A 7,898-nucleotide genomic window follows, 5' to 3' on the forward strand; every position below is an offset into this window, starting at 1 on the left:
GGATGCGCAGGCTCAGCAGCCATGGCTCACGGGCCCAGCCGCTCCGCGGCACGTGGGATCTTCCTGGACCGGGGCACGAACCCGTGTCCCCTGCATCGGGAGGCGGACCCTCAACCACTGTGCCACCAGGGGAGCCCCGCTTTTTTTAAAAAATGGCTCCAAAATATCTTGTATGGGATTTCTTTACAGGGTAATAAAAATGTTCTAAAATTAGATTGTGGCTATGGTTGCACCTCTTCGTGAATATACTAAAAACCACTGAACTCTATACTTTAAATTTTATGGTATGTGAATTACATCACACAAAAAAGCTGTTTCACAAAAGAACAGAATGTCAAAAACATCCTACAATTTAAACAATCTGTTCCCAATTGATAGGCATTTAGGTGTTTGCAATTTTTCATGATTACAGGCAAAACTGCATGGATGCCCCTGGGCGCCTACCTTTGCACACCTGTAGCCCTAGAGGGAAGATTCTAGGTCTACACATCACAGCTCTGGATGCGAACGCAGGAATTCTGATGTTAGCTGGTGTTGTAAAAGCCGCTGCAAATTTCTTCCAAGAATATAAGGGGTCAAACACACGCTAAGGTGAATTTTCTGTTGACGGTGGGCCTGTGATCCCCTCACTGACCATGTAGGGGAGGGGGGCGACGTGTTTAGTCTTCTAACGACAATCTGCCATAGCTCGGTGTGGCTAGGCATCTTGGTTAATATTCCAGATCTGCCTCTACGCTGGAGACCTAGCTCTGTTCCTGAACGGTTTTTCCATCTGTGAAACAGAACAACTCATAGGGTTATTATGAAGATGGAGTGAGTTGGCCCATCTGATGGGCTGACCCCTGGCCAGGAGATGTTCAGCAAGTGCTAGATCCTTCCTGTTGGTCCTTGAAACACTCTGGATGAGAGCACAGCAAGCTCCAAGAGGTAGAAAAGACCCTGGTGAATCTATTCATATGATGTTGTTCCTGAGTGGTGACCCCCACAATTGGGAGGTCACCAGCCCAGTACAGGAATGGACACCAAAGCTCACTATTCACACCTGTGGGCAGGTAGAGCAAGTCCCAAGAAGAATTAGGACAAGGAGGGTGAGGCTGGCAACTGGCCTGTGAACCGACTGGATCTTCCCAGAATCCTCAGCAACCCCTTTCCCTGAGAGGGGGTAGGGGGCCACTTGACATCACTCCGGAGCCCAGGCATGGAGACCCCTCCTCAGCAGCAGCCCAGCCATCTTGATGCAGGAGAACTGGAGAACAAGAGGAGTCCCTGCCAGCCCTCACCCCTACGATGAATCACAAAGCTGCCTTCTTATAAGGATACCAGCATGATTTCATCTTAACTAATTACGTCTGCAAAGACCTCATTTTCAAATAAGCTCACATTCTAAGGTTCTGGGTGGGTATGAAGTCTAGGGGTCACTATTCAACCAAGTACAGAATCTGTGGGAACAAATCAGAAATGAAATTAATAGTGAACTGCAGCCCAGAACATCTTCTGCTCAAATCAGAACAGCCCAGAATGTCTTTTTACACTGTACAAGAAGCAGTACAAAATAAAGTAAATGATTTCCATTTCTGGAATGAAAACCAATTTAATTATTCTAACAAAAAATATGAACAGGACTCAGAAGTTGTGCTGCGGGGGCTTCCCTGGTGGTGCAGTGGTTAAGAATGCACCTGCCAATGCAGGGGACACGGGTTCGAGCCCGGGTCCGGGAAGATCCCACATGCCACGGAGCAACTAAGCCCGTGCGCCACACTACTGAGCCTGCGCTCTAGAGCCCGCGAGCCACAACTATTGAGCCTGCGTGCCACAGCTACTGAATCCCGCACGCCTAGAGCCCGTGCTCCGCAGCAAGAGAAGCCACCACAGTGAGAAGCCCGCACACCGCAACGGAGAGTAGCCCCCGCATGCAGCAACAAAGACCCAATGCAGCCAAAAATAAATAAATAAAATAAAATTTTTTTAAAAGTTGTGCTGTGAACAAATGGGACTCAGATGTTATGATGCAAAAAATTGAAAATACTAAATATATTTTATCAGAATAGTAATCTTGTTCTGGCAAAGCTCATTGCTCTGATAAATTCTACAAACCCAGTGACCAAAATAACAAAAAGAGGGCTTCCCTGGTGGCGCAGTGGTTGAGAGTCCGCCTGCCGCTGCAGGGGACACGGGTTCGTGCCCCGGTCCGGGAAGATCCCACATGCCGCGGAGCGGCTAGGCCCGTGAGCCATGGCTGCTGAGCCTGCGCGTCCGGAGCCTGTGCTCCGCAACGGGAGAGGCCACAACAGTGAGAGGCCCGCGTACCGCAAAAAAAAAAAAAGAATACATTAAATCTGTTTTACGTAGGTATTTGAAATAATAAAAATTCTGGAAATGTAAAAATCAAAATTATATCTATAAAGCAAGTGAGAATATTCAGAAACTGCTATCAGAATTTTTAACACAATCTAGTGTATAGTTTTAAACAGTTAAGTATTTTTAGACATGAAATTAATGAATTTCAAAAAAGAATAAAAAAGCATGGGTGTATCACTGTGACCTAAATTAACGGTCCTACTTGTTGTAAAATGTAACTATTGAAATAAGAAAACAAATTTTGAAACTATTTCCCTAACATGTATTTTTAAATTAAAATGTAAAATTCAAGTCTTCAAAAATAGTTATTTGTTTTTGTTCATCTCTTAAAGGGGAAGGAACATGTGAAATACTATATCCAAATGTTACTGTCCGTGCTTGAGAAACATGGTTTCCATGATGTTTCATGAAAACCTTACCGGGTTTTGTACAGAGTAGGAATACTAGAGCAGGGTAGAGAGGAAGTCTGGGAAATCTGGAGTTTCAGCCAAGATTTTAGAAGCTGTTTCTAGACAAGTGCTGTCCCGCAGGCCCCACTCCCCTCCTCCGGACTGGGTGGAGTGGCTCATCCTCCCTGGAGGACAGCTTGTCCAGAGATGCCTGAGTGGTCCTAGGTACATCCCCCCACAGGCCCATGATCATGACTGAACAATGAAGGGGAGGTGTAAAAACCCAGCTCCCGGGCTTCCCTGGTGGCGCAGTGGTTGAGAGTCCGCCTGCCGATGCAGGGGACGTGGGTTCGTGCCCCGGTCTGGGAAGATCCCACATGCCGTGGAGCGGCTAGGCCCGTGAGCCATGGCCACTGAGCCTGCGTGTCTGGAGCCTGTGCTCCGCAACGGGAGAGGCCACAACAGTGAGAGGCCCATGTACCGCAAAACAAAAAAACAAACAAACAAAAAACCCAGCTCCCTGGCCACAAGATGGACCAAACCATGGCACAACTCACACCCCACATCACCCCATGGGAGCAGACAGTGCATCAAGTTCAGCTGAACCCTCATCTTTGCTTAGTTGCTTCCCGTGTCCTGTTCTACATGCCAGTGCTCTTCCCTTCTCCTTCAATCACTCCCTCGGTAAATCACATGCTCAAGAATTCCATCTCAGGCTCTGTTGCTCAGGAACCCGTCCTCAGACAGGTGGTGTCAAACCTATCTATAGTCGCCTCTGAGCGATGTAATTAAAGATGTGAATCATGTCAATCTTAAAGTATTTTCCTGACAAACTTAAAAAAAATTTTTTTAATACTCAAAAAAGCTTCTTTTTTTGTAATTTTAATTTATTTTTGGCTGCTTTGGGTCTTCGTTGCTGCACGCAGGCTTTCTCTAGCTGCGGCCAGTGGGGACTACTCTTCGTTGTGGTGCGCAGGCTTCTCATTGCGGTGGCTTCTCTTGTTGTGGAGCATGAAGCTCTAGGTGTGCGGGCTCAGTAGTTGTGGCACACGGGCTTAGCTGCTCCGCGGCATGTGGGATCTTCCCGGACCAGGGATCGAACCTGTGTCCCCTGCATTGGCAGGTGGATTCTTTTTTTTTTTTTTTTTGGCTGTACGCGGGCCTCTCACTGTTGTGGCCTCTCCCGTTGCGGAGCACAGGCTCCGGACGCGCAGGCTCAGTGGCCATGGCTCACGGGCCCAGCCGCTCCACGGCATGTGGGATCTTCCCAGACCGGGGCACGAACCCGCGTCCCCTGCATCGGCAGGCAGACTCTCAACCACTGCGCCACCAGGGAAGCCCGGCAGGTGGATTCTTAACAACTGAGCCACCAGGGAAGACCCAAAGCTTCATTTTTTAAATTTAGCTTTCTGACTCCATGCTTGTGCTTTCAACACTTTCACAACGATTTTCTGCTCCTCAATGAGGAAAGCGCGCTTGATCTGTCACGGACACATTTAGCGCACATGGAACCACCATAGGCCTGGCTGACATGTTTTTTTGTTTTAGACAACCTCATAAGAACTTTAGGTCTCATGGCACGAACTCCTCGAAGTCGGTCTGGGCACACGCCACATGAGAATTTTGGTGCTTTCTCAACCTTCTTGGTATAAAGGTAAACAATTCTGTTACCAGGGGTTCGGGACAGCCTGGTTTTGTTAGAGGCTGTATCATGGAATAGCCTATGACGGCATGTCAAATGCTGGACCATCCTGAATGCCTCTAGATACCATCCCTGGAAGAGGAAGAAGCCTGACAAGCTTTTAATTTACCTTCTTTCATCAAATAAACATCAGAGAGAATTAAGTAATATATCTCAAGACTTGGGAACTGAGACAATGAAAACCGGAAGGTCATTGGACCTTATGGAGAACTTGCGGTGCTACAGCCGCACAGTCTGGAAACTATGAAGTCTTGCCTGTTCATTTTAACGGAAATGATAAAATCTTTGGAAAAGGAAACATTTTAGGGAGTTTTATGCTTAATTAGGGATATTCTAACAGAAATTTTAATACTTTATTTATATTTTTAAATTGAAGTACAATTGGCTTGTAATATTATATTCTATAAGTGAGATCATATGGTATTTATCTTTCTCTGTCTGACTTATTTCACTTAGCATAATACCCTCTAGGTCCATCCAGTTTGCTGCAAACAGCAAGACTTCATTCTTTTTTATGACCAAGTAATATTCCATTGTGTATATACATCACATCTTTACCCATTCATCTGTCTATGGACGGGTTAGGTAGTTTCTGTAGCTTGGTTGTTGTGAAAATGCTGCAATGAATATAAGGGTGCCTATATCTTTTTGAATTATTGTTTTGTTTTCTTCGGAAAAATACCCAGAAGTGGAATTGCTGAATTGTATGACAGTTCTATTTTTAGTTTTTTGAGGACCCTCCATACTGTTTCCCATAGTGGCTGCAGCAATTTACATTCCCACCAACAGTACATGAGGGTTCCCTTTTCTCCACATCCTTGCCAACACTTGTTATTTGTTGTCCTTTTGATGATGGCCATTCTGACAGGTGTGAGGAGATATCTTATTGTGGTTTTGATTTTCATTTCCCTGATGATTAGTGACATTGAACATCTTTTTTATGTGGAATTTTTATTATAAATCTATAGTTTTATTATCATGTGGAGATTTTAATACTTTCAGATTTACAAGGTTTGATAAATGAAAGACAAGTGCAAGATGCTATAACAATGAAGAACTATGGCATGACTTGTAACAAAACAAAATAAAGTATCAATTCCAAGAGAAAATATAATACTTTGAAATAAATTATTATATAAAAATACATTTATTGTTTGAGGGCAAAAGTGAAAATAAATGAATTCTAAAGTCATTTAAATTTATAGAATCCTGACACTACTAAATGGTATTTGTAAAGTTCTGTGGAAGGATAAATGAAATTAAACCCATGGATTAAATGATTTTTTATGATTTAGAAATATAAGATAACAGAAATTTTGGATATAGAAAAATTTCAAACAACATTATAAGGGCTGGAATATTTAAAAATTTTATCATTGTTTTTGTTCATCAGGAGTTGAGGATTTAACACCAGGAACAACTGGTGTGAAGAGAAATTCTCAATTTATCGCAATTACACATTATCCAATGGCCATCAGTTTCAAGGAATTCACTGGAAAAATTCAAGGCAGTTCCCCATGTCCAATCATCCTGGAATGTGAGCCCTGTTTCAAAACACCATACCAACTATTTCTAAACATCAACAAAATTTTGGAAATTATGAAAATAATTAATTAAAGATTTGCTCAAAAATTTATATCACTTGTTGAGTAGGTTTTATAACATAACTTAGTTTATTTAGAGATGAACTAGGGGTAGTGGAATATATTTTTAAATATCTGATCCATGCATTGACTTATGTATTACTCTACTGGTTGTGACATATTTAATAATATCTCTGCACAATTCATAGAGGTTTCATAAGGATTAAATGAGATTATCAGTGTAAAGCTCTTAGACAACAAAAAGCCTAACTTTACTGTTTGTTTGACTATATTTATTGTTATCAAGCTTATCGATATGGTGAATTATTGTGGACCATAACATTGTGGATTTGCCATGATTTGGGCCTTAAGGAATGTGCCAGGTCCATGGATGAACTTTTTCTTTTTCCACTTGAGACTTCATAGCTGATTTATTGTGTAATCTTTGACAGACTGTGATCCTTTTCCGGGGCCTTGCTAAGGTACTCCTATCAACGTTTACTAACAGCTCCAAGTAGCACTTTTTCTGGTTTCCTTTGCTGTCTTTGTATCCAAGCTGTGGTCTGCAGGCTTCCTGCCCCAGCTGAAAGTTCCACACACAGAAATGCCCCAGACACGTCAGCTTTTCTAAAGACCTCCCATCTTCTGGGCGTGACAGTTCTCGGGAACCCAGCCCACCCTCTGCTCAGGCCAGGATGGATGAGATGCTCCTGGGAAATGTCAAAAATGAAACCTCTGATTCCCTTTAGCAGAAATTCTGGCGTTAAGGGTCATCCCCCAAGAGATTAAACTTGTGGGGTTCTTTAGTGAAAGAAACTGCCACCAATATCACCGTATGAAGTCACCGTCAAACACTGAGTGCCATCTTTGTTAGAAGAGTGGGTGCCTGAGAAGTAACTTCTACTGTCAGAAGGAAATAAAGCCCTTTTATGAACTAAAGGCTAAATAAGATGATTTGCTTCCAGACAGTGGCAGCCAGACAGGGAGAAAGTGGGGGTGATGGCAGCAGGTCCTGGCTCTGCTCAGATCCCCAGTAGTGGCCAGGTGTGAGGTTGGGAATGACTGACCACCACGGGCTGCACCTGGGGAGCCCGAGAAAGGAGCACTGGGAGTGAGTTAATACTGGAGGTCGGATGATCTGAAAGAACGTGCACCTCTGTGTCCCCCACAGAGAGGGCACCTGTCCACAGGAATGCAACAGACCTACAGGGCCAACCCTCAGTGGCAACAAGAACCAGTAACCCGGGATTCCCTGGTGGTCCAGTGGTTAGGACTCCTCACTTTCACTGCAGAGGCCCGGGTTCAATCCCTGGTCAGGGGAACAAAGATCCCACAAGCCACACAGAGCGGTCAAAAAATTTAAAAATAATAATTAAAAAAAAAAGAAAAGAACCAGTAACCCAAGTGGCCCAGCCTGATCACAGCTCCCACCACTCGGGAACCCCTCACCCCTTCCCACTCCCCACTTCAGGCTGGGGACAGCAAAACCATGCATCCACTTCTGCATCCACTTCGCAGAGTCAGGAGAATTCTGGATTGCAGAGAAGTCAATCACTAGCCACTTCAGGGTTGTAATTTAGAGACTCTGAGACTGCTTGGGCCCTTGTGAAAATTCAGAGTCCCAGGTTTCATCCCCAGTAAGCCTGGAGTGGGGCCTAGAAACCAGCAATTAACACAATCAGGCATTTCTGCTGCCATGTTTCTCTGTGTCTCTCTACACAGTCAATATTGCTTCCCAAGACTAAACTAAACTTCCACTAAATTCCTTTGGACACAGGCCATATCTAGAAAGAGACGATTGGGTGGGTTTGCATAAAGACAATACTTTTTCTTTTTCCCACTGTCCAGCTTCCCTGCCAGCCTGAA

General features: G+C 44.2%; 1 protein-coding gene and 1 pseudogene across 4 annotated transcripts in view; both read right to left on the bottom strand.

Moving 5' to 3' along the window:
* Positions 1-7,898, bottom strand: part of POLG2 (DNA polymerase gamma 2, accessory subunit) — an 80,790-nt gene that overhangs the window by 25,605 nt on the left and 47,287 nt on the right. Inside the window, exon 13 of one of the 4 annotated variants that reach the window (XR_008619139.1) lies at positions 1,361-1,439. The exons of the other annotated variants lie outside the window; for them this stretch is intronic. The gene's annotated coding sequence lies outside the window, so the exon portion shown is untranslated. Of the gene's footprint in view, positions 1-1,360; positions 1,440-7,898 lie in introns of those variants that run through there. 4 annotated transcript variants of the gene reach the window in all.
* LOC102987956 (60S ribosomal protein L34-like) lies at positions 4,127-4,747 on the bottom strand (annotated as a pseudogene).

This window comes from Physeter macrocephalus, chromosome 14 (assembly GCF_002837175.3).
Source record: "Physeter macrocephalus isolate SW-GA chromosome 14, ASM283717v5, whole genome shotgun sequence".
NCBI lineage: Eukaryota > Metazoa > Chordata > Mammalia > Artiodactyla > Physeteridae > Physeter > Physeter macrocephalus.